The 25,961-nt window shown below is 48.9% G+C and overlaps 1 pseudogene; it reads right to left on the bottom strand.

Moving 5' to 3' along the window:
• Positions 1 to 1,575: 1,575 nt before the first annotated feature.
• Positions 1,576 to 2,303, bottom strand: LOC149875159 (syncytin-2-like; annotated as a pseudogene).
• Between the last annotated feature and the right edge of the window lie 23,658 nt (positions 2,304 to 25,961).

Here is a 25,961-nt window from a genome sequence, read left to right as displayed (position 1 = left end):
TGGGATTGCTCTGAGCCATGTCATTGGTGCCCACATGGATAAGGAGCATAGGGTAGTGGTCAGGGGGCCGGAGGAGCCCAAGGATCTTCTACACAATGCCTCGGATATGGAGTCCCAGGATATGGACTTCCCAGGCTAAGGGGTCAGGGCAGTAGATTGTCTCCTCAGTCCCCCTCAGGATGGAGTCTCCTATGACAAGGACTTTGCACTGGGCTGGTCCCACACACTGGGCTCCCAGCCCTCCTTTCCCCTTCTCTGGGGCTCCACACTTCCCTCAGCTTGCTCTCCAGGGGGTGGCCCATGTGCTGCCCTTCAGGCTGTCCCTCATCCTTACTCAACTCTCTTCTGGGCCCTCACTACCACCCCCTGTCTGGGGTAACACATCTACCCCCTCCTTTGGGGCTCCAGGGTTTCCCTCCCCTGTGGAGGCTCAGGTGGCTGCAGCCATGCCTGGCCCTGCCTGGGTCCTACACCCTCTTTGGGCTCAGGTGACTGTAGTTGTGCCTGTCCCCTTTATACCCACAGTGTTCTGGAGGTACCCTGACCCACCTTTCACCAGGGTGATAACTAGCCTGACATTTCCTTGGGGCTCCCATGCCACTAGGAGCCCCACCAGGCCACCCATTCCTGGCAGGTGCAGTTTTAGGTCATGCCCAGGACCAAGAGCCTCCTAGCCATTCCCATAAGCTCTTGCCCTTACCTCTTGGTTGTTCCTGCTGCAGCTCAGCTAGGCAATATTGCTGCCTTAGCTGCCAGCAGCAAACTGCTGTATTCAGATAGGCAGCCAGTGTTTTAAAATGGCTGATAGAATCAAGCACCTACTAGCTGCTTGACTTAGCCCTTAAAGTGGCAGGCACTGCAAGTGCTCTGCCACAGAGTGCCTACAGTGTGAAGCTGAAGGTTTGCTTAAAAGTGCAAGCATCACTTGCAACAGCCAATCCAGTTGCTCGCCTCCACAGAAAACTAGGCAGGCAAGGTGATATGGAAATTCAAAAAGAATCACTGTTTGGCTATCAGAAGCACTTTATTTTGCATGGCCATGGGAGAACAGCAAGGGGCAGCTCATTCTTGACGAGAACAAACCACAGGCTACTTTATATACTGATAAATCACGTACAGATCGACCCACCCCGTAACATACTCTTGGCAGTCTGACACTGACTCATCCTGGTGTCTTGCTGAACCAAGCATGCTTTCTCAAGCTGTTCCCTGATAAGCTTATCCTGAAGGCCGCCGTGTTGTTCTCATTCGGCCTTCAGCCGCATCCCCCCATCCTGTCCCAACAGTATACACTCCTTTCAGTACTTTTCCATTCCTCATCATTCCCCCCTTGTAAGCATTTGTGCTTACACCTCTATATTCATAAAGCCTTTGACACTTTCTTGTCGTTCACACTCATAGGCCACCTCCCTGAGCACCATCATCTGCAACTCAGTCTTAAAGAGCCTAGAAACACTCTTTGTTTTGATAAACAACAGTTTAAGCAACACAGAAATATTTGGATAATAATGAAAATGGCAAAAATGCATAATAAACTAAGAATACACCATTTTAGCAGGGATTTCAACCATCCCCCTACATCTGATAGCCACCCCACCAATCAAAGGGTTTCTTCTCTGCAACCGCATGGATCACCTGCAACTGCCTTCTTATGGTGCAGAGGTCTTTTTCCACTCATTGGTGCTGATTGATCCAGGTACAGCAAGTGTGGTTAATAACAGCACAGACCCCACCTTGGGCAGCTAAGAGATAATCTAAAGCCATACGGTTTTCGGTAGCCACCTGCCCTATCTTGGTGATTTCATCATTAAAAGCTTGTAGGGCATCAGTGCTAGCATTAAAGAATTCTTCCATGACTCCTGAAATGTTTACAATGGTTCTTTCTAATTCAGCTACCCCCAACCAAGGGAGAAATGCCCTAGTAAACTGATGGAACCCAGTGGGTCAGCGGACCAGTGGGTTTTCAACTGCTCGCCTACGTCTGGGGAAGCTAGGTGGAAGATTAGACATCTCATGCCGAGAAAGGCTTGGGTGTAAATCAAACTCTGGGATGATTCTCCCCAGAGTACAGGTGCCGACCCAATGCCATGGCAAAATCTTGTGGGCATCATTCCCGCATAGCCAAAACAAGCCTGGAGCGGCTATATTGCTGAGGTCCCTACAGTTGTGCTCCCAATTCGGCACTTCCGATTGACCTGCAAGGAATAGGAAGTGGCATGTTGGCTCCCCACCAACCTGTGCTGAGATGTTGATTGATTACAAGAAGTAGAACCTAACAACATGTAGAATTTGGACCCATTCATTACCAGACTATGGGTATCTTCCAGGGCTCTATGGATAGTAAGAGACCTGTTGGTACACTGAAAGGATGTGTTTCCCAGCAGGATCCCAGAAGTATTATGGGAATGATAATCAAAGGTTACCTAGCATTTGGGGTAGTGCCCCACTGAGTAACCAGCTTCACCCATCCTACCACTCCCATTGGACCTATAACAGAGAGCTGCCTCAAGTCTAGAGGAAGGTCTCCAGCTATCTCATGTCTTTTTCCACCATTCAGGGATCGACTGCTGTGTTCTATTAGAGTGGGAGGAAAATCTGACAAAGCTAGTATTGGTACTGTTTCCCCAATCCTCAAGGGGAATTGGTACCCCAAGCATTGGGATTCCTCTGGCTGGGTGTGTAGGTCCATGTATGCACACCCAGCAGTTTGTAAGGTTGCCTACACTAGCAATGCTCTGCCCCAGGAATACTGTTCTCCTCCCATGCCCTGACTAAAACTCCTGGCATGAAGCAGAGTAAAAGAAAAGGTAACATCTCAGAGCCTACTTGAGTGGAGTCCCAAATGCTGCTATCCTTTGGAACTTTGGAGGGACTACCCTTGATTAAAGTTTTGGCCTCCAGCACACTACTACCAATAAAATACTGACCACAAGAATACAGAACAGCATTACCCCCTGGGGAGTTTCTAAATCTACATAATTATCTGCGACCTCCCAAGGATTAGTGTGATTCATACTAAATTACTAAAAGCAATTCAACACATAAAACAAAAGTTCGTAGCCTCAAGTAAAACTTGGCTAGCCCTGTAGGCTATTCTTCGAGATTTTGTTGTCTGATCTTCACTCACAGGAACCCTCTGGATCTTCATGGAGGTATCGCTGGTGAGAAAAGCCTTCCACCCTGTCAGGGCGGTTACCTTCTTGTAGTGGGAGGTATGAACCCAAGCAGAAATCTCGGCAACTTTCACAGAAAAGGCCCCTTCCACCGAGGTTGCAGGCAGTCCTTCCTCTGGTGGACCTTAATCAGGACCCAATCTCCGGGTTGGACCAGACTGACAACACAGTCACCATCTAGAGACTGATGTTGCGCTGTGGCTTTAACCTGCAAAGAGATAACCTTGAGGGCCTTGGTGAGCCCTTGGCAGTAGGTCAATAAAGAATCAGGGAGGTGAGTCAGGTGTTGGGGTGGTGATGCAGCAAGTCCCCTCATGGGTCAACCCATAACAATCTCAAAAGGAGTCAGACCTGAGGACCTCTGAACAGAATTTTGGATTTGGAAAAGTACCAATGGGAGGGCCTTGGGCCACTTTAGACCAGTTTGTTCACAAGTCTTTGCCAAGCAAAGCTTAATATCGAAGTTTTTCCGTTCCACTTTACCTCTGCTCTGAGGATGATTTGGGGTGTGCAACTGGTATTGGATGGAAAGGACCTTGCAAACGTGTTGGACCACCTGGCGAACAAAATTAGACCCACGCCCCGAGCCCAGGGAAAGGGATAGACCGAAGCGGGGCAGCAGGTCAAAAAGAAGCTTTTTGGCCACAGCAAGGGCATCAGCCTGTCAGCAAGGGTATGCTTCAGGCCAGCCGCTAAAAAGACAGACAATGACCAACACATACTTCCAGGGTCCCAACCTGGGCAACTCGATGAAGTCCATCTGGAGATTGGAAAAGGGGTAAAGACCTAAAGGCCTGTGGAATGCATGTGGCTGGCAGGGTGGTAAGCCAGGATTGTGGCACTGACACTGTGGACACTGGCGACAAAAATGGGCAGCCATGGCAGAAAAACTGGGGGCATACCAATGGCAATCAGCTTCGGCTACCATCCCCCCTTTGGCCGAATGGGCCACTGAGTGGGCCATTTGAGCCAAGAGGGACAGCAGGGCCCTAGGGGCCACAAGGTGACCAGATGGGTGCCACCACAAGGAGTGCAGAGAGCAGCCCACGGAGATCCAGGAGTCCTTTTCGACATCTGGGGCAGCATCCTAGAGAAAGGGGAGGTCAGGGGAGACAGGAGAAGGCAGGTAGAGAGCGGCCTGAGGGACCAGAGCCGAGAGTTCTGACAGGGCAGTGGTCTTGGCCGCAGTGTCCACCCTACTGTTTCCCAAAGACACAGGATCATCAGTAGCACTGTGCACTTTGCACCATAGAACAGCAAGGGTGGAGGGAAGGAGAATAGCATCCAGGAGAGCAGTAATAAGGCAGTGGTGAGAGATGGGAGTCCCAGCAGAAATAAGAAAAACTTGCTGTTTCCAGATCTGTCCAAAAGAATGGCAGACACCAAAGGCATAGATTTCATAGATTTCATAGACATCAGGGCTGGAAGGGACCTCGGGAGATCATCGAGTCCAGCCCCTTGCCCAAAGGGCAGGAAGTCAGCCGGGGTCATAGGATCCCAGCAAGATAAGCATCCAATTTACTCTTGAAGGTGTTCAATGTAGGTGCTTGAACCACCTCCGCTGGCAGACTGTTCCAGACCTTGGGGGCTCGAACAGTAAAGAAATTCTTCCTTATGTCCAGCCTGAAACGGTCTTGCAGGAGTTTATGACCATTCGACCTCGTCATCCCTTGGGGCGCTCTGGTGAACAAACGTTCCCCCAGATCCTGGTGGTCACCCCTGATAAACTTATAGGTGGCTGTGAGGGAGCGGCGGCTAGGGGCGACCGTGAACCCCCTAGCGCCGCCTACCGTCACGTTAGGGTGACGTAGCACCCTCAGAACCTCGCCCGCCACGACTTTGATGGTAAAATATATAATGTGGAGGCTGCCAGTTTCCCTAATGGACGGTCTAGTTGTTCGTCCCTATTCCAGACGGGGTATCTATAAGCGTCCTGCCTTAAGGGCAATGCGTGCCTCCAAGCCTCCCCCTCAGCACGCCCCAAGCCTCGCAGCTGTTCCGGGGGACGCTTGTATGGTCCCTCGCCCCTCGGGTGCCCTTGTTCTCGCTCTCGGGCACCGGGGCTCTTCGCCCACCTGGCGCCTCCTTGGGTCGGGCCCCAATCTCTCGCCCGTTCCCCGCGCCCTGGGCCTGTCACGCTGGCGCCCAGCTACTTGCTGGCGCCTCCTGGGTCGGCTCGCCAGCGCCGCTCACTACCGGCGCCCCCTGGGCCGGGTCCTAGCCGGCGCCTGGCTAATCGCCGGCTCTGTCTTAAGTCTGGAGCGCTCTCGCCGCCCTAGCCTCGGCGCCCTTGGGCCGGCACGCTCTCGCCGCCCTAGCCTCGGCGCCCTCGGGCCGGCACGCTCCATCTGCCCGGATCTCGGCTCTATCACCGCCCTAGTCTCGGCGCCCTCGGGCCGGCTCCCTCCCGCCGCCCTAGTCTCGGCGCCCTCGGGCCGGCTCCCTCCCGCCACCCTAGTCTCGGCGCCCTCGGGCCGGCTCCCTCCCGCCGCCCTAGTCTCGGCGCCCTCGGGCCGGGTTCCAGCCTGAGCTCTATCACCGCCTTAGTCTCGGCGCCCTCGGGCCGGCTCTATCGCCGTCCTAGTCTCGGCGCCCTCGAGTGGTTAGCTCGGCTGCTCTCACTGCGCCAGCCTTAGCTCTATCACCACCCTAGTCTCGGCGCCCTTGGGCCGGCGCTATCACCACCCTAGTCTCGGCGCCCTTGGGTGGCTAGCTAGGCCTGGGTATTCGGCCCCTCTCTGGGGCCTCGCCCCGCCAGGGGCCTCTACAGCGCTCCCTGCGCTTCGCCCCTGTGGGCTTCCCGCTCTGGGGCCAACACGCCACGCGCCCTGTCTTTGCCCCGCTCCGGGGCTAAACACCGCCCTTATGGGCCGGGGTCTGTAACCCCGCACACCGTGCCTCCCTGGCGCACTATAATGCCCAGCAGCACCGACACTAGTGCCCCTGGCACTGTGCCTCAACTGGGCACTGGGAACCCCCAAGCTGTTGGGGAGCCCCCCTGAGGCCTCCTCGCTCCCCTACAGCCTCACCTGGTCCTCCGGTGTAAACTGTAACGTAATACTCCAGCCATCTGGCTATAACATAAATACAGAGGCTCCACACGCCTAACAACTCCAAGCCCTGCCAGGGCTCTCAGGCCTACCTGCAGTCAGGGTGATCTTGTTCCCTGCATCATCGCGGCCTGTTAGTGGGGCAAAGCAGCAAGCACTCACTCAGGCCACTCAGCTCGAGCCACAGAGCTCCTGCTCCTGCGGCAGCCAGAAGGGAACTGTGTTTCCAGCTCTGGCCTCAGCTAGTTATAAAGGCCAGGCCCTGCCCTCTTCCGGCCATGTGACCACCTGGTTGTCCTGGCAACCAGGCACCTGAGCTCCCTGGGTGATTGGCAGCTCTGCCAATCAGCCTCACAATCACGGGGCACTTCTGTGACTCCGTGACAGTGGCCATCAGATCACCCCTGAGCCTGCGCTTTTCCAGGCTAAAGAGTCCCATGGCTCTCAGCCTGTCATCGTACGATCTGTTTTCCTGACCTCTGATCATGCGCGTGGCTCTCCTCTGGACTCTCTCAAGCTTCTCCACATCCTTTTTGAATTGTGGAGCCCAAAACTGGACGCAGTACTCCAGCTGCGGCCTCACCAAGGCTGAGTACAAGGGGAGAATGACGTCCCGGGATTTGCTCGAGAAGCATCTATGGATGCAAGCCAGCGTTTTGGTCGCTTTATTAGCCGCAGCATCGCATTGGAGGCTCATGTTCATCTTGTGGTCAATGATGACCCCCAAGTCTTTTTCTTCTGTAGTGCTAACCAACGTAGCACTGCCGAGCCTATAAGGGTGCTGCAGGTTTTTCCTCCCAAGGTGGAGAACCTTGCATTTTTCGGTGTTAAACACCATCAGGTTCTCATCTGCTCATTTGCTGAGCTAGTCCAGGTCAGCCTGGATCACCTGCCTATCTTCTGGCGTGGATGCTTTGCCCCAAAGTTTGGTGTCATCGGCAAACTTAGCCAGTCCACTCCTGACTCCAATGTCCACATCATTAATGAAGATGTTGAACAGGATGGGTCCAAGGACAGAGCCTTGAGGGACCCCACTGGTCACAGGGCACCACGATGAGTGACTGCCATCGATTACAACCCTCTGGGTCCAACCACGGAGCCAGTTTCCCAGCCAGCGGATTGTGGTGGAGCCAAGGCCACAGTTGGCCAGTTTGGCCAAGAGGTGATCATGGGATACCAGATCAAAAGCTTTTTTGAAGTCAAGATATATGACATCAATCTCTTCTCCCTCGTCCAGGTGATAGGTCACCTGCTCATAGAAGGAAATGAGATTGGTCAAACAAGACCTACCTGCAACAAACCTGTGCTGGCTATCCCTTAGGATGTTAGCCTCGGCCAGTCCCTCAAGGATGGCCTCCTTAATAAACTTTTCTAAGATCTTCCCCAGCATACAAGTCAGGCTAATGGGCCTGTAGTTAGCCGGATCCACTCTCCTCCCTTTCTTGAAGATCGGCACCAAATTGACCTTATTCCAGTCTTTGGGCACTACACCAGAGCGTCAGGAGTTTTCAAAGATCCATGCCAGGGGCTGGGTTATGACGCTCGCCACCTCCTTGAGTACCCTGGGGTGCAGATTGTCAGGGCCGGCTGACTTGAAGGTATCCAGCTTCTCAAGATGTTCCTTCAGGAGGTCAGCATTTATGGAGGGTAGGGGATCCCCATCACCCGGATCTCCCTGTCCCATAGCAGGTATGGGCGTCCCATAGAACTGATGAAAGACTGACACAGAGAGTGTCTGTATTGATAAGCAGATTGTTCAGTGGTTCAGAAGGTGACAGACATGAATAAGAGCAACGAGTTCAGCAGCTTGAGCAGTAGTAACAGAAATAGGAGCGGATTCAACAACAGTATGATCAGAACAAACATCATAGCCAGCTCAGAGAATGCCATGATTATCTCAAAAACAGGAGCCATCAACGTAGAAAATGAGGTCAGGGTTAGTCAGAGGGGTATTGGAAAGATCAGGATGGGGAAGAGAAACAAAATCCACAAGTTGAGTGCAGCCATGAGGTTGGCTGTCTGGGGGTAAAGGAAGAAGACAGGCAGGATTGAGGGGAGCACAGTGGACAAGGGTCACGTGGTCCACAGCCAGGACAACCACCTCATAGCGGGTCAGATGGCCGGGGGACAAGTGCTGAATCCAGCCGTGCTGGAGGAGGGTGAGGACAGTGTGCAGGACAGCAACAGTAAGGGGGTGCCCAAGGACAAGGTTGTCAGTTTTAGAAACCAGCAGAGCAGTGGCAGCAGTGGTGCAGAGGCAGGAAGGAAACCCAGAAGCGACTGGGTCAAGGGAGGCACTGTAATAAGCAATAGGACAGTGTGGGGAGGGTCCGAAAGGCTGAGTCAAGACACCAGTAGCAGTGCCTTGGTGTTCATGGCAGAAGAGAATGAAAGGCTTAGAGTAGTCAGGCAGACCGAGAGCAGGGGAAGAAGAAACGGCTTGCTTGAGCTGACAGAAGGCAGATTCATTGACGTCTTCCCAGGGTAGCAGGTCAGGGGAAGAGTCACAGGTGAGAAGGGTAAGAGGTCTGGAGAGTTCAGAATAATTAGGAATCCACTGTCAGCAGTAGTTGGCAGCACCTAGAAAACCACAAAGTTGTTTAGTCTGCGGGTGTGGAAGGGAAAGAACAACAAAACGATGATCAGGAGACAGATGATGGGTACCATGGGAAATAGTGTACCCCAGATAGGTAACAGAAGTCTGAAAGAATTGGAGCTTAGAGCAGGAGGCTTTGTGGCCCCACGCTGCAAGTTGTTCTAAAAAAGCAACAGAGTCAGCTTGGCAGTGAGGGAGAGTATCAGAACAAAGGAGCAAATCATCTACGTATTGAACTAGCACAGAATCATGAAGCAACTGGACTGTATCGAGGTCAGACTTGAGAAGTTGGTTATATATGGTGGGTGAGTCACAAAATTCTTGAGGCAGACGGGTGAAGGTGTATTGCCAGCCCTGGTAAGTAAAAGCAAATAAATACTGAGAGTCAGGGTGAACTGGTATAGAAAAAAAGGCATTACAGAGATCCACCACAGAAAAATAAAAGCTGGAAGCAGGTATTTGAGAAAGTACAGTGGCAGGGTTGGGTACCACAGCTGTCAAGGGAATCACAAAATTGTTAACAGCATGCAAATCCTGAACAAAACGATAAACAGGCAACCCCCCTCACCTGTACACTTCTTCTTTCTGACTGGAAGGATCGAAGTATTACAATAAGAACGGGTAGGTACAAGGACACCCTGTTCTAGGAGGCCTTGTATTACAGGAGCAATGCCTCTGGAGGCAGCAACTGATAGCGGGTATTACGGGATCGATGGGGGAGACACTCCTGATTTAACCTTGACAGAAATTGAGATGGTACCCTTGAGAAGCCCCACATCGGTTGTGGAGTGGGACCAAAAGGACTCAGGAAGGTGAGCCAATAGTTCCTACTGCAACAAGGAAGAATTGGGCTCGGGTTCCTTTTCCATTAGTGTCATCATCAAGGCAGGAATTTGGGTCTGGGGTAATGTAAGGAAGACCCCATCTGGAGAACAGTGAACTGTTGCCTGCAATTTGCCAAGGAGGTCTCGTCCCAACAGATTTAGAGGCACAAGGACTCAGCAAAAAGGCATGTTGCTCAATAAGGGGACCCAAGGTAAACGAAAGCAGCTGTGTAATGGAGTGGTCAATGGGTTGATCCCCAATACCTACAGCAGTGATTACCTTACCAGAAACAGGAACCTTAGAAACAAAACCACATCTAAGCATAGACAAAGAAGCACCGGTGTCGACAAGAAAAGGAACAGGAAAGAATGAGTGCTCGAATAAACCCCGGGGGCCCCCACTCTCAGCTAGTGCCCCTCCATTTCAGCCAGGCACCCACCGAGCTCCACCACCTGGACCAGCTTCTCTCCAGTCCCTCGAAGTTGAAAATCCATATTAGGACAGCCGAGAAGACCCAGAGACTCTAGTCCCTTTACTTTCTATTTTTTCCAATGCTGCAATACCTGTTACTGTGGGAGGAGAGTGGGGGCCCCTGGGGTTTGTTCAGGCACTCATTCTTCCAATGGCCTTTTTGCTTACAGTAGCAGCAGTCTATCTCAGTGGTGGCATTATTTTGGTTCCGGAGGGTCAATTTGACCGGGGTATTCTACTGGTCTAGGGAAGCTGAATGTATGGTCCATCTGTCATTGGGGTCCAGGGGGATGTCAATTTTGAACCGGTCCCCCATGGGAGAATCAAAAGTGACGGTGGTAATGGGAGACAAAGGACCAGTGGTAAGGGTTGGTGGAGTTGCCGGGGAAGCCGGGGTGGTGGATGCAGCAGCGCCTGAGGCCACGGGACTGGCAGGCAGTGGCAGGAGCGGGACCCAATGATCCAACAAATCATCTCGGGGTGATCGTCTGGTGGCAGAGGCAAGGCTGGGTAAAGCCTAGCCGGATATGGTGAACAAGGGGCAGACGGGGTCGGCCCTTGACACTGGAGATCTTTAACTTGATTCTGAAGGTGATCAATCTGTTTCTTAAATTTGTCCTCATTATCCTTATAGGAAGCCACAAGGGTGCGCTTATGGCACTTTTCGGACTCGTCTTCCCATAGGTACCAGGCTTCCATTTGAACAGGGTGCTTAGTGTCCAAATTTTCTCAGAGGTGTTTGAGAATATTATGATCCCATGACCCATCTAAGGGCCAGCGCAGTTTGGGGTCACCATCGGTATACCGGTTCCATTTAATTAAGTACTGCATTGACTGGGGCCCATATTTCAGATACATAAACCAGGCAGGATCCCACAGCGGGACCTTAGAGGTCCCACTACACATTGTCATGCCTAGGACTTACTGACACTGAAACAGGCAGGTACTCACCCTGGCTAGGGGATTTTCCAGAGCCAAACAGACGGGTGGTAGATCAGAGACCAGAGTATCTAAGCCGCAGAGCTGAAGAACCAAATCAAGGAGAGCCTTCTCAGAGCTATGTAGTTGAAAACCCAAGACGAGGGTCCTACTCAGGGAGGTCTGTGTAAGGACACCTCCCAGCCAAGCCCCCAAGCTGATGTGGAAATTCAAACAGAATCACTGTTTGGCTATCAGAAGCGCTTTATTTTGCATGGCCACAGAAGAACAGCGAGTGGCAGCTCATTCTCGACGAGAACAAAGCACAGGCTACTTTATAAAATGATAAGTCACATACAGATCACCCCGCCCTGTAACATACTCTTGGCAGTCTGATACTGACTCATCCTGGTGTCTTGCTGAACCAAGCACACTTTCTCAAGCTGTTCCCTGATAAGCTTATCCTGAAGGCCGCCGTGTTGTTCTCATTCGGCCTTCAGCCGCATCCCCCCATCCTGTCCTGACAGTATACGCTCCTTTCAGTACTTTTCCATTCCTCATCAAAGGTTCTTTGGGTAGATGTGATATCTTTCATTAGACCAACTAAATAGTTGGAAAAATGTTCTTTGCAAGCTTTTGGACACAAACACCCTTCTTCAGGCATTGGGAGACTCTACTGCTGTTCTATGTTTGTTCTCCAAGGTGGAAAAGAAGCTGTGTCAGATGTCAGGCAGGTTGTAATGTTTCATAAACCCAATATCTATATTAAGTCCATGACTTTTTGTATCCAGTAGATTTATGAAGTGAAGTTTATAGGTATGTATACAAAAGGTGTTTTGTAAGTTCCCTTTCAGGATTAGAACCAGGAGATGGAGTGATCGTCTTGTGAGAAGTGGTTACCCACACATAATTGGATATTTTTGTCTTTGATAGATTTTTGGTATGTGCTCATTTTGGTATGCAGTTGTTGTTTGGTTTCTCCTACGTATTTTCCATCAGGGCATTTGGTGCATTGGATGAGATATATTACATTTCTGGAGGTGTAGGTATAGGATCCAGGAATGGTGATGGTTCTGTTGTGGGGTTCAGTTACTGTGGGACTGGTGGAGATATGTTGGCAGGTTTAACATTTCTTGTCCTGGCATAGTCTGGATCCATTTGGTGGGGGTTGGGTCATAGGAAGTTTGCTTCTGGTGATGAGGTTAGCAAGGTTCAGTGCTTGCTTAAAGGCTGGGACAGGTGGTTCTGGAAAGATATCTTTAAGAATTGGGTGTTCTTCTAGTATGGGTCACAATTGTTTGAGGATTTTCCGTATAGGTTCCAGAGGGAAAGATGGTATGTCATAATGAATGTGTGCGATTCATGGGGATTTTCTTTTTTGTACTGCAGCAATTCTTCACGTGGTATCTGGGTAGCTCTTGTGATCTACCTCTTTGGAAAAGTGTCCTTGTTGGGTGAAATCCCTTTTGAGGTTTGTGGGATGACAATAGTGGGTATTCTCAGTGCAAATTCAGTGGTATCGGAGAGCTGGCTGTAAATTAGGTTTTTTTGGTGTGTTTAGGGTGATTGTTGGTTCTGTGTAGATATGTATGTTGGTCTGTGGGTTTCTTGTATATGGTGGTTTGTATTTTACCATTTTGGATATTGAACATGGTGTCTAAAAAGGAAATGTTGGTGCTGAAGTATTCAGGAAATAGTCTGATCAAGGGGTGATGATTATTGAATTTGTGATGGAAATCAATCAGACACTGCAGGTTTTCAGTCCAAATGGTGAAGATGGGTTTGATGGTGCAATTTTTGAGGAATTTTTCTTCCAGGTGGGCCATAAAAAGGTTGGCATATCATGGGACCATTTTGGTGCCCATAGCTGTGCCCATGGTTTGGAGGAAGTGTTGGTTGTTGAAACTGAAGTTGTTGTGTGTGAGGATGAAGTGTATAAGTTCAGTCATATCTTTAAGTATGTACTATGAGTTGTAATCTTGCTCTTGTAAATATGTGAGGCAAGCTTGGATGCCATCCTGATGTGGGATGTTGGTATATAAGCTGGTGACATTCATGGTGCCTAGGAAGGTATTGCTAGGAAGGTAGTCTATGTTTTTGAGTTTTTGCAGAAAATCTGTTCTGTCTTGGATAAAATTTGGTCTTTGAGTGACAAGAGGTTTTAGGATGGATTCAATGAAACTGGCTGCAGGATACGACCCAGAGAGTCATAGTGAAATGGATCTGTGTCATCCTGGTGAGAGGTGGGCAGCGGTGTCCCACTGGGGTCAGTGCTTGGTCCAATACTTTTCAAAACCTTTATTAACCATTTGGATGAGGGGGTGAACAGCTCACTGGCCAAGTTCATGGACAACACCAAGTTATGGGGAAGAGTGGTGACATTTGAAGATAGGCTACAGTTATAGGTAGATCAGAACCTGATGAAGTTCAACGTTGAGAAATATAAAGTGCTCCACCTCGGGACCAGCAACCCCCAACACACCTACAGGCTGGGCAGCACCAAACTGACTAGCACCACAAATGAAAGGAATAATCTGGGGGTAATAATAGACCACAGTATGAATATGAGCCAACAGTGCAATGCTGTAGCCAGTACAGCAAATAATATTCTGGCATGCATCAATCAATGCATCTCCAGCAAAGCCAAGGAGGTGATTCTTCTGCTTTACTCAGCACTGGTGAAACTGCAGCTGGAGTACTGAGTCCAGTTCTGGGCACCACACTTTAACAAGGACATGGACAAGCTTGAGAAAGTCCAAAGAAGAGCCACACATATGATCACAGTCTTAAAAGGCAAGCCATATGAGGAAAGGCTGAGGGATCTGGGACTCTTTCACCTGAGGAAAAGAAGGGTGAGAGGGGACCTGGTAGCAGCTTACCACTACACTACAGGAGTACATCAAGGGCTCGGTGATAGGGCTGCGTAAAGCTTTGGTCCCTGATTCAATTTGGCAGAGATTCAGCCCGATTTGGTGGCCAAATCTCCAAATCCAAATCAAATCAGAGGACTCTTTAATCTCTCCAAATTGAATCGGAACCCTCCAAATTGATTCAGAGAGATTCAGAAAGATTCGGAGATTCAGACACAGACACAGCTTTAAATGTTTTTTCTACATACCTCTAGGTAGCAGGTGGCTCACGGGTGCTGCAAATATGTGAGTAGGGATATATGGAAAGGAGGGTGTATCTTCAATTCCTTTAGCAGCTGGAGCTTGAAAGCAACTTGGTTTATTTTTTCCACTACTTTAAAGGGGCCCAGATACTGGCAATCCAGCTTGGCTGATGATCTTGGGGCTTTGCTATTTAAGACAGCCAACTAAAATGGTGGGGTTGGGCTGTTGGTGTCAGTCAGCCTGGCTTTTAAATGTAGTCTGAGTTTTTAATTCTTGCTTCATCTCTTGGAGATGCAATACAAAGTCATTTGCCAGAAACCCATGGGCAGTAAGTGGTGCTAGATGGAACTGGGGATGGAATTCATAGTTGGAAAAGTCTAGCCTGTGCATGAATGGACAGCATTTTTATATGTGAACTGCACTAGGGGAAGTAAGGACACCCAATTATCCTGATGGAAGTTTAAATAGCACCTGTGGTATTGTTCAAGGGTCTGATTTACGTGCTCCATTTGTCCATTAGTCTGAAGGTGATATGCAGATGAGTGAAGAAGTTCTATGCTAGGGTCTTACAGAACTTATGCCAGAAATGCAAAACAAACTTGGGGCCACTGTCAGAGAGCACCCAAGGCGAACAACCATGTAGGCAAAATATGACTTAGAAATACTTTGGCAGTTTTGCTAGCAGTGGGGACAGATTAGACAGGAATAAAATGGGCCATCTTAGTTAATGCATCCACCACAATCATTATCATGGAACACTTCTTGGAACATGGGAGGTCCACAACAAATTTCACCAAAAATGTTGACCATGGCAGTGTGGTTGTGGGCAGTGGCTGAAGAAGACCATCTAACCAAACCCAAGGTTTCTTAATTTGGCTACATATCATGCATGAATAGACATATTGTTTAACATCAATCCCCATCTGGGGCCACCAAAATTGTCAGGAAACTAAGAGCTGGGTTTCAGCCTGACCCACAGGAAGTGACTCATTACAGAACCTTAATATTCTTGATCTTACAGTGCCTGGCCATGGCCAGCCTCTTCCCTGTGGGAGGGCTGGCCCAGGGCTAGGCACAGCTGGGCTGGGAGACTCCACCCCTCCCAGCACCACTGCCGCCACCCACTTGCCCGCCCTGTGCAGCTGAGCCCACTTCACCCTCACCTGCTCCAAACCCAGCCCCATCCCAGCCCCCACACTGGGAAGAGGCTGGCATTGCCCCTGCTGGGAGCACTGCACCTTTGTGGGCTCAGCTGCACAGGGTGGGCAGATGGGCAGCAGCACTGGGAGGGGTGGCTACGCTAAGGCAAATTTTTGGGTGGCTATAGCTCCCCCCAAGCCCCTCTCTAGCACCACCCCTGTATGGGGCTCTCCAGGATAGATGGGCATCCAAGCCAGCAAAAGTCAGGTTGAAATGGTTCTACAGGCTGGCACAGTTTTTTTGGCAAGGGAATCATTTAGGACAGCTGTTTGGATGTCTGAACTGAGGCTCGGCCAAGTGGTTCCCCAAATCAAGTTCTTAGCTGGAGAATGGTGGAAGGCACTAATGGGTCTAGTGCAGTGTTGCTCAACCTTTTTGGCCAGCCAGCTCTTCCAGGGTCCTAGCCTGCTCAGGAGGCTGAGATACAGCCCCAAACTCCTGTTGCCACCCAGACAGACATTGATACAAATACTGAAGTCAATACGTTCGTCCAAGGTACTTGGGAGCTCCACCTGGGCCAACCCATCTTTAATGTGGCCCTGCAGCCCCTGGAGGAAGTGGAAGCACTGGCCACCTTATTCCATTCTGTGTCCGTGACTAGCCATATAAACTTGGCAGCATGGCTCAATACTGGATGGCACCCCTGCCTGAGGGTCTGGAGTATAGACCTGATGCAGGTCTCCAAAAATCTTGGCTATGACCTGGATAAGGTCTTCGAGTTTGTCAAGCAGGGGGGTCTGCTGATTCCAGAAGTAGGGAAGCCCAGGCCAAGGTATCACCATACAAAAAAGCTAATGATCAGTCCTACTATGACTGAGCAGGGACCGGATCAGCCCCCGCAATTGGGCCCCGCTCAGGCCCCAGGGCAGGCACACCTAGGCCAAGGGTCAATAAGGATCTAGTCATGGAACTTCTGGAGGGACTGGACATATTTATATCAGCTGGTCCTGATGATCTCCACCCCAGAGTGCTGAGGGAATTAGCTGAGGTCATTGCAGGACCCTGGCACGGCTTTACAAGCACTCGTGGTGCTCTGGTGTGGTGTGGCTCAACATCTTCATCAGTGACTTGGACGAGGGGGTAAAAAGCACCTTGTTCAAATTTGCTGACAACACTAAGAAGTGGAGGTATGTGGGCACGCTAGAAGGGAGGAATAGGCTGCAATCAGACCTAGACAGGTTACAGGGGTGGGTGGATGAGAACAGGATGGGTTTCAACACTGACAAGTCAATGTGATGCACCTGGGGAGGAAGAACCAGCAGCATACCTACAGGCTGCGGAACTCCCTTCTCATCAGTGCAGAGGCAGAAAAGGATCTTGGAATCACTATTGATGCCAAGATGAACATGGGCCAGCAGTGCAGGGATGCAGTCAGGAAGGCCAACCATACCTTGTGATGCATCCACAGATGCATCTCAAGCAGGTCCAAGGAGGTGATCCTCCCCTTCTATGCGACACTGGTCAGGCCACAGCTGGAGTACTGCGTCCAGTTCTTGGCACTGCACTTCAAGAGGGATGTGGACAACATGGAGAGGGTCCAGAGAAGGGCCACTCGCATGATCGGGGGCAGCACGGCAGGCCCTATGAGGAGAAGCTACGGGACCTGAACCTATTCAGCCTCCGCAAGAGAAGGCTGAGTGGGGATCTAGTGGCCTGTTACAAACTAGTCAGAGGGGACCAGCAGGCATTGGGGGAGTCCCTGTTCCCCCAAGCACTACCAGGAGTGACTAGAAATAATGGTCACAAGCTGGCATAGGGTAGATTCAGACTAGTCATCAGGAGGTGCTACTTCACTGTCAGGGCAGCTAGGATCTGGAACCAACTTCCAAGGGAAGTGGTGCTCGCTCCTACCCTGGGGGTCTTCAAAAGGAGGCTAGATAGACACTCTGCTGGGGTTTTGCCCCCAGCATCCTTTCCTGCCTAATGGCAAGGGAGTGGACTTGATGATCTGCTCAGGTCCCTTTCAACCCTACCCTACCAAGTATGAAACTATGACTGTATCTGAAAGGTAGATTTTGGAACAGAGAGGTGAGACTGATTAATGAACCCCTAGAAGCAGCAGGGATCCCCAGCAAATTTGTCAGGTAGAGGATTCTGGGGTTTGGAGTATGACAGATGGGCTGGCTACACTGGTGGACCCAGGAGCAGGGTACCTTGGATTTGCAGAGCTATAATCTAGGTTTGTAACCCCTGTAAGGCAGCTAGCAGCTTGCCCCAGAAATCTGCCGTGGTGGTAGATTCAACCACCTGTTCTACCATGGGTCTGTAAGGGTTCAGCTGGGATGTAAGTGGCTGGGCCTGCAGGTACGTCCAAAGGAACAGGTAGGGCAATCAGCAATGCAGGAGTGCAGATTACTAAAGCACTGTGCCAGGTTCTGGGTTAGCGGGCTGAGACCATGGGGATCAAGTTCCAAGAGAACCAAGGGGAAAGGCAAGAGATGTAAACCCAGAAGCAGGCCAAGATCAGAAACCAGGGGTCAGACAGCCAGTGCCAAATTCCAGAGAAAAACTGAGGTCAGGGTCAGAAAAAGCCAAAGCTGGGTCAGGAGCCAGGAGAATCAGAAGAAGCAATGAACATGAGGCTTGCCAGAACAGACTGAGGCTGTCAAGGAGTGCCTGCAGCCTGAGGCTGCAGGTTTGCTTAAAAAGGTGAGCAGTGCTTGCAGCAGCCACTCCAGGTGCTCTCCTCCACAAAAAATTAAGACACTTTCATTAGCCAGGGATCAGGGTCAGGTGTAGTGGCTCCAGTGCTCAGCCCAGTGGGCCCAACTGATCAGAGGCAATGACATAAGGTGATCAACAACTTACGTCAAAGATCAGCAAAATGCTCTAGTACAAGAACTCTGCTCTCCTAGCACACAGGAACTTCCCTGCACAGACAAGCTTTCCCCTCGTAACAGAGACAAAACTCCTCAGGGCTAGTCTACTCCACCACAGCAGCAGGTCCCAGCACTAAGGGGCTCTGAGCACATCTCACCCACACACAACTTACCCCAGTGTACAGGCATGCTCCAACCCAGAAACTACATCAGTGAGACTGTTGAGCCATAGTCCCCCAGTGGGGCTGAGGATGAGGCCAGAGCAGCCAAACTGGAGATATTTTGCCTTTGGAACATGTCTGCCAACTCAGCTGGGCAGACGTAGGGGCATGCTCAAGCAAGGGTAACTAATGCCTCCTGAGTGTGGAGGGGCACAATTTGTGGGTGGGCCAAAAGCTCTAGATCCACTCCTATACTTCTGTGTTGCAGCTTAGCGCCGCCCCCACCCCCACCACCAACACGCCACCAGCCCACACGGAAAAAAAATTGCCCCATCCTGAGCAATTCACGGGCCAATCTCATGCTCCCTCCCCATCCTGGGCCAATCTCATGCTCCCTCTCCACCAGTCACCTGTGTGCTCAAGGCTCTCAGTGCCACCACAGCAGAACAGACAAGTCTTTAAGGACCAGCCTAAAACAATGGAATGAACACACCAAGAATTGCCATGCATCAACCAATGTATCTCAAGCAAAACCAAGAAAGTGATTTTGCTAATCACTGTTTTACTCAGCATTAGTGAGACCACAGTTAGAGTACTGTGTCCAGTTCTGGGCACGGCACTTCAACAAGGACATGGAAAAGCTTGAGAGAGTCCAGATAAAAGCCACCCATATGGTCAGAAACTTGCAAGACAACCTGTACAAGAAAAGGCTGAGGGACTTGGGCCTCTTCAGCCTAGAGAAGAGAGGACTGAGAGGGGACTTGGTAGCAGCTTACTGCTACCATCAGGGGAATACATCAAGGGCTCAGCTAACAACTGTTCACCAGGGCACCCTTGGGGAAATCCAGGAGTAATGGCCACAAACTCCTGCAAGACCATTTCAGGCTTAAAACTAAGAGAAACATCTTCCCAGTTAGGGAGACCAGACTGTGGAATAAACTCCCTCTAGAGGTGGTGCAATCACCTACTCTAGAAAACTTCAAGAGGAGACTGGATGGTCACCTCGCTGGGGTCACCTGACCCCAGCTCTCTTTCCTGCCTAGTGCCAGGCGGCTGGACCCAATGATCTTGCATGGTCTCTTCCAACCCCTTACAATCTATGAATTAACTACATCACAAACCTCGCCACCTCCTGCTCCAAAGTGGAATGCCAACCTCTGTTGTAGACAGAGAACAATGTGTACAGCAGGAAAAAATAATAATGCCAACTACACCACTACACAAACAATTCTCCATTGGGAGAGGATATAGAAAAAGTCACATAAGGTAAATGTTATTCACAGCATGTCCTGCTGTATTTGTATGCACTCAGATACTATGGTGAAGAGGAACTATACCTAATTAATAGGATACCAGTGCAAATCTGCAATAATTCCATAACTCTATAACCAAAGGTAAAGTACTTCAAATTATTAATAAAAAAATCTTCATTCACTTATGGTATTTATACAGCGAATTTCCTGAAGATTTTTTTTTTTAATTAAACTTTACGGTTCTTTTATTGTGACAAACCATTACAAAATATCCAGCTGCTGGCTAGGCAGAAAAGCTTCAAATATAATTTCTCGCAACATGAAAAATGAAAAGTCATTTAGCCTGGGGAAATGCATTAACCTGGTTCCAATGGATACAGAATAATATTATATTGCACATAAACATGAATGCTTTAAGTAAAGCAAAAGTCAGAGGATAAGATATTAATGTTAGGAATTTATGTATTATTTGTGAAGCTTATTTTTTTTCTTCCTTTAAATATGACAATATTTAATAAAAAGTTAATCAGAAAAAGAGCATGATGTTCTCCAAATGGCAGCAAAATATCGAGTGTAATTAGCCCTCATTTGAAATTGGTAGCACATTTGTTTCACTCTCTATGTTTGAAAAAGGGAATGCTATTCAGGTCGCCTGAACCCATCCCAGCTGAGGGTTCCCTGACACAGATCATAATAACATGGCCACAGTAGCCGGTGTCTTAAACTACAAATCCAAAATTGCAAACACTAATACAATATATCTAGACTGTAGTAAAATACAGCACTTATTACACAAAGGTAAACCAATCTAACAAGCTGACTACAGTCATAGAACCACAGGATCATAGAAAATTAGAGTTGGAAGGGACCTCAGGAGGTCATCTAGTCCAACCCCCTGCTCAAAGTAGAACCATCCCCAACCAGATCATCCCAGACAAGGCTTTGTCTAGCTAGGTCTTAAAAAACTCCAAGGATAGAGATTCCACAGTCTCTATGGGTAACCTGTTCCTGTGTTTTACTACCCCACTAGTGAGAGTTTTTCCTAATACTATATCTAACCTAAACTTCCCTTTCTTTAACTTAAGACCATTGCTCTTTGTTATGTTATCTGTCACTACTGAGAACAGCCTAGCTTCATCTTCTTTGGATCCACCCTTCAAGTATTTGAAGGCTACTATTAAATCCCCTCTCCACCTTGTCTTCTCTAAACTAAAATAAGCTCAATTTCCTCAGCCTGTCCCCATAAGTCATGTGCCCCAGCCCCCTAACCATTTCTGTTGCCCTCTGTTAGACTTTCTACAATTTGTCCACATCCTTTCTGTAGTGAGGGGCTTTTCTAAAAACTGGACAATACTCCACATGCGGCCTCATCAGTGCTGAATACAGGGGAATCATCTGTTGGCAATGCTCCTACCAATGCAGCCCAGTATGCCATTAACCTTCTTGGCAACAAGGGCACACTGCTGGCTTATAATCTGCTTATTGCCCACTGTAACCCCCAGGTCCTTTTCAGCAGAACTGCTGCTTAGCCAGTTGGTTCCCCCCTGCATGGGATTGCTCCATCCTAAGTGCAAGACTTTGCACTTCTCCTTACTGGACCTCATGAGATTTCTATGGTCCAATCCTCCAATTAGTTGAGGTCTTTCTGAATCCTAGCCCTAGCCTCCTGCATGTCTACTACTACTTGGCTGGGATGACCCCAGCTTGGTGTCATCTTCAGACTTACTGAAGGTGCACTCTATCCCATCTTCCAGGTCACTGGTGAAGACATTGAACAAAACTGTCCCCAAGAGTGACCCCTGGGGCACTCCACTTGATACTGGCTGCCAACTAGACATGGAGTTATTGACTACTACCCTCTGAGCCTGATGATCCAGCCAGTTTTCTATCCACCTTACAGTCTGTGTCTGCCTGGCCTCGAACATCCAGTCACGTGCAGCTCTGGCTCCGATGGCTGGTGGCATCTGCCCTACTATTTCCTGCGGGCCGTTGAGAAGATGTTTACTCCCAGTGCAGTCTCCCCCAATCTTTCCTGCCACGACTTTGAATAGTCTATCAGTGGGGGAGCTGACCATTCTGGGTCTCTCTGCGGTGGAGCATTCGTTTGGCAGTCTTCCGCAGGGCTCCACCTCCCCTACACCCTGACCTCACACCAAGCCTCAGCGGATCACTGTAGTTTTCCTGGCCGTGCTGCCAACACTATTGTGTCCCGGGTTATGGCTGCCTTTCCCGTCTAGAGTACAAGCTCCCAGAAGGTGACCTGCTTGGATGATGCTGGGTTGCCTGAGATGTCTCCCCTGGGTCGCGAGGCAGGCTCCCCTTCCCCAGGGCCTGAAGCCTGACCCAGGTCTCAAGCAACGACAGAGCTCAAAGAAGCTCTTCCTCCATCATCCTGCCTGCATCACCTGGACCTGCCCCTCAACCCCTCCAGAAGGGGGAAACACAAAGAACATATAAAAAAAAAATACTGTCACATTTCGAGGGACCCGTGTAGTCCCTTCCTGGGTCCTTCCACCAGGATACCAGTTGCCCGCCTCTCTATGAATTTGTCCTGGGTTATACCCTACGTATGGCCAGGGTAGCCTGTGGTCTCTGGCATGGCTCGTCTTCCCCATCAACCAGTCTCCTGTCTCTTTGGGTACCTTGCAGCCCTTTTGTAGATGCCTGACCACTCTTCACATGCAGGGTCGGCACCCTGTCTCTTGTGGCCTTGCTTCACAGCCCCTCATGCTGCCCTCACCCGATGCCTCCCAGAGGGCCTGTCTCTTCTGCCTCCCCAGTGCCCTCAATGGTCCCACCTGCTATGGCATGGAAAGTTGTGTCCATCTCTCCAGCCCCTCCGTCAATGCTGCCGGTGTCAGGGTCTTCTTCCGTCTCCTGGGTCCTTTTGCCACCACTGCCATCAGAGCAGCTTCTGGCTCCCGGCTCCCCCTCGGGGGTCTTCCTCCACTGGGGCAGGGAGCCTCTGCAGGCTCTTTTACCCAGAGGGGCTTCCAGGAGGCACCCAGTATTGGTGACTTCACCAGCCTGAGTCTCTCCCCTCCTCCACCTTCGCTGGTGGTCCATTTTATTCCCGCCGGCCAGTGACTACCGATGACATCATCGGCCAGCTTCAGCTGTATAAAGGTGTGGCTTATGATCCGCATGGGTCTTTCCCCTGGTTCTGGCTCCGCCGTGGGTCCTGCTGCAGGTAAGTGTTGCTCTTTATTCTTCGTTTTGGCTTTCTTTTCCTCAGGGGGCTCCCGCCTCCGGGGTCCCTATTTGTACTTTGGGGCCCTTTCTCCTGCTCTTCCCCATGACACAGTCCATTCATACAACCTGTACTTCCTTAGCTTGCTTGCAAGAATGTTATCCAAAGACTTGCTGAAGTCAAGGTATAATACATCCACTGGTATCTCCACACCCACAGAGCCAGTCATCTCATTATAGAAGGCAATCAGGTTGGGTAGGCATGACTTGTGCCAAACTTCCCATTTGGGCACCTAAATAAATGGCCTAATTTTCAAAGGTGTCATGCACTCATCCCATCAACCTAACTGGGAGTTAGATTTAACTGTAAAACACTTGTCTTTCAGAGACTAGGTCTACTGGAGAGAGTGAATTTTTAGATGAAAGGTTGTATGTTGGAAGACATGAATGATGGCTGATGGTTACCCTTTTGGGCAAGCAAAAAGACCTCCTGAGGTCTGTGAATCCTTTTCTGCAGGTCTTCAGAGACTGGGGAGAAGAAGCTACAGAGAATAAAGACTTGTGAGAGAAGGGATTCTCCTTTCCCATGAACCTGATGAGGTCTGCAGAAGACAGTCCCAGCCCTTGAGCACAGAGGGAGTGGGATGCTAATGCTGTCAGTTGGACTAGGCTCTGCAAAAGGAAAAAGAGAAGGCAGGATCATAGTTCTGCCCTACTCTGTTTTAGCCAGCAAAGCTAGCTGTCATAGAAGAAAGAGCACAGTGCTTCCTTCAAATAGGGCAGGAAGGTCTATTCTGGCAGCATCTTGCAAGTGTTATACCCAAGTCATTCACAATGCCTGCAGGAGCGCCCTGGGCTGTGTGTGACTTATCTCCAGCTACACAGACAGCAGTTTACATTTCAGCCTCTTCCTAAGACTGATACCTTAGATCAGTAGCATCTGCAGGACTAAAGGTGAAGGTTTGTCTGCTACAGAAGGAATGTGAAAGAGATTTGCCCCTGCCATATTACAATAAATAATATCACATGGAGTTTTTCCTCTAAATATATACAAAGACATCAGTAGCAAAGGAGTACATGTTCCATATACTGAAGTAGTCATCACAAGGGTGTTTTGCCATCAACAACAGATGGTGTCTATGTTTATTTGCCATGTTTATCTGCAAAATTCAGGAATTTCCTAAAGAGACTAATGCTACTAGATGAGTTTAATCTGCACTTGCTTTATCCACATATCTGAGTCTCAGAATGAATTAATTGGTAATCAGCATTTTAGCACACATAAACTACTGACCTATTAACCAAAAGGCATTTTAAACCAGATTAAAAAGAAAGAAGTTGGAAACTGATTTGCTTTGGCCGTGCAAATTTGACAAAAGATGGCTCTAGAGGTTTTAAAAAGAAGTTTATATTTCCAGGTGCTCTTCTTGACTTTCCACTGAGAAAAAGGATACCTCACAGAACTACAGACTGTAATTCCTATCTTGTTTCTCAACTACTTCCATGATATGCACACATCAGGAATCACAGGAACATCAAACGTCACAATGTAAATGAAAATGGCCACTGTTGTTAATTTTCATAAATCCATTAACAGATTCAGAGATTTTAAGGCCAGAAGGGACCATGGATAATCATTTAGTCTGACTGCCTGCATAATGCCAGCCAGAGGGGGGTTTTTAACCAAATTCCTTTGTTCTTCTTCTTTCAGCTGTTGGTTTCATTGCTTCCAGGCTACCTCCCTTGCCTCTGTCCTTTACCTGTCTTGTCTTTATGATTGTACATTCTGTAGGCAGAGACTGTATTTAGAAAACTGAGCTAAACTGGGCTGGATTATTAGAACCATGAACTTTCACTGGCGAGCTGGCCCTACACTACTCAATCTACAGCTCACAAGCAACTACCAGACCTTCTAATTTGATGAGCACATCCTCCAGCATTGCTCATAAGAAACAAATAAAGTACAACTGAGGTTGGCAGAGATGTCATACTACAATACTGCTTGCAACATGTTACTTCCTATGTATTTTTGTCCCTGGGCCAGCAAAGGTTGAGGACCACGTATTGGGTCATTGTGGCACAAGGTTACCTAAGGCTGATGTGTGCACAATGCAGTTTCCCAGCAGGGCCAGATTGAAGTGCAGGTAGCATAGGCCCATGCCCAGGGCCCCATCTTCTAGAAATGCATGACAACTGTCAACTCTATGCATTCAAATTCTTCACAAAAGGAAGCACAAGACAAATGAGAAAATCATCAAGACTCCCAATTTATATTCCCATGTCTCCCACTGATGGGATGTGTAACTTTAGGTAAATCATTTAACCTCTTTGTGCATCAGTTTTCTCACCTATAAAATAGAATAGTAACAAATGTTTAACTAATCTTTACAAAGTACTTGCAATTAGTAAGAGTACAGAGTATAAAAACTCTTACTGTAGACAAAATATGCTGAAATTGTGTAGCTAAGTTTTCCTCCATTGTCTTTTATCGCCTGTGATGCTATCTGTAGATTAAAACTGTTGTCCCTTTTCTTCTGTAAAGTACACCTTAGCATTCCTAACAACTTTGCCTGATTGCTTGTTTGCAGCACACACCTGCACGCACTCATGCGGTGTCCCCTCATAGAGGCTTTTGTTCTTTCTTGTTGCCATTTTCTTAACCTAAAGCTAAAGCTCTTGCCCCACTGTATACATCATCATACATACTAGTATCTTGTCAGATGGGGAATTAGAATGAAGATTATATAAAAATCTTGCTCTGTGGGTCTGAATATAACACCTGGTAATGCCAATGTTATTACATCCCTAGAGTCTGTGATGCTCCACCTATTTGTTCCAGGACTCATGCAATTAACTAGGATTTACAATATTTCTTAATCAAGCTGTGACATAAGATCTGAAATGGAGATTAGGCCCTTGTTATGAATCTCAATTTACCCAGATTCTTTTTCTGCATAGAGAGAGCTAAGACAGAGGCATTCATTCTTCTGTTACTCATTTTTTACCTGCATGTTTTCCCTCGGTTCCAAATATTCCTTGACACATTACCTACTCATAGCTACAGTATTAAAAAGGTTGAGAAAATAAAAGGAAACCTGTTAAAGTCATTCTAAAAGGAGTTAGGTAACCTAAATGTATGTGTTATTTGCCATCTGGGAAGGATTACATCTATACTACTGGGTCTCCTACATGC

This window comes from Crocodylus siamensis, chromosome 1, assembly GCF_052110815.1.
Source record: "Crocodylus siamensis isolate JL-2025a chromosome 1, ASM5211081v1, whole genome shotgun sequence".
NCBI lineage: Eukaryota > Metazoa > Chordata > Crocodylia > Crocodylidae > Crocodylus > Crocodylus siamensis.
This window is presented reverse-complemented; position numbering and strand designations above follow the sequence as displayed.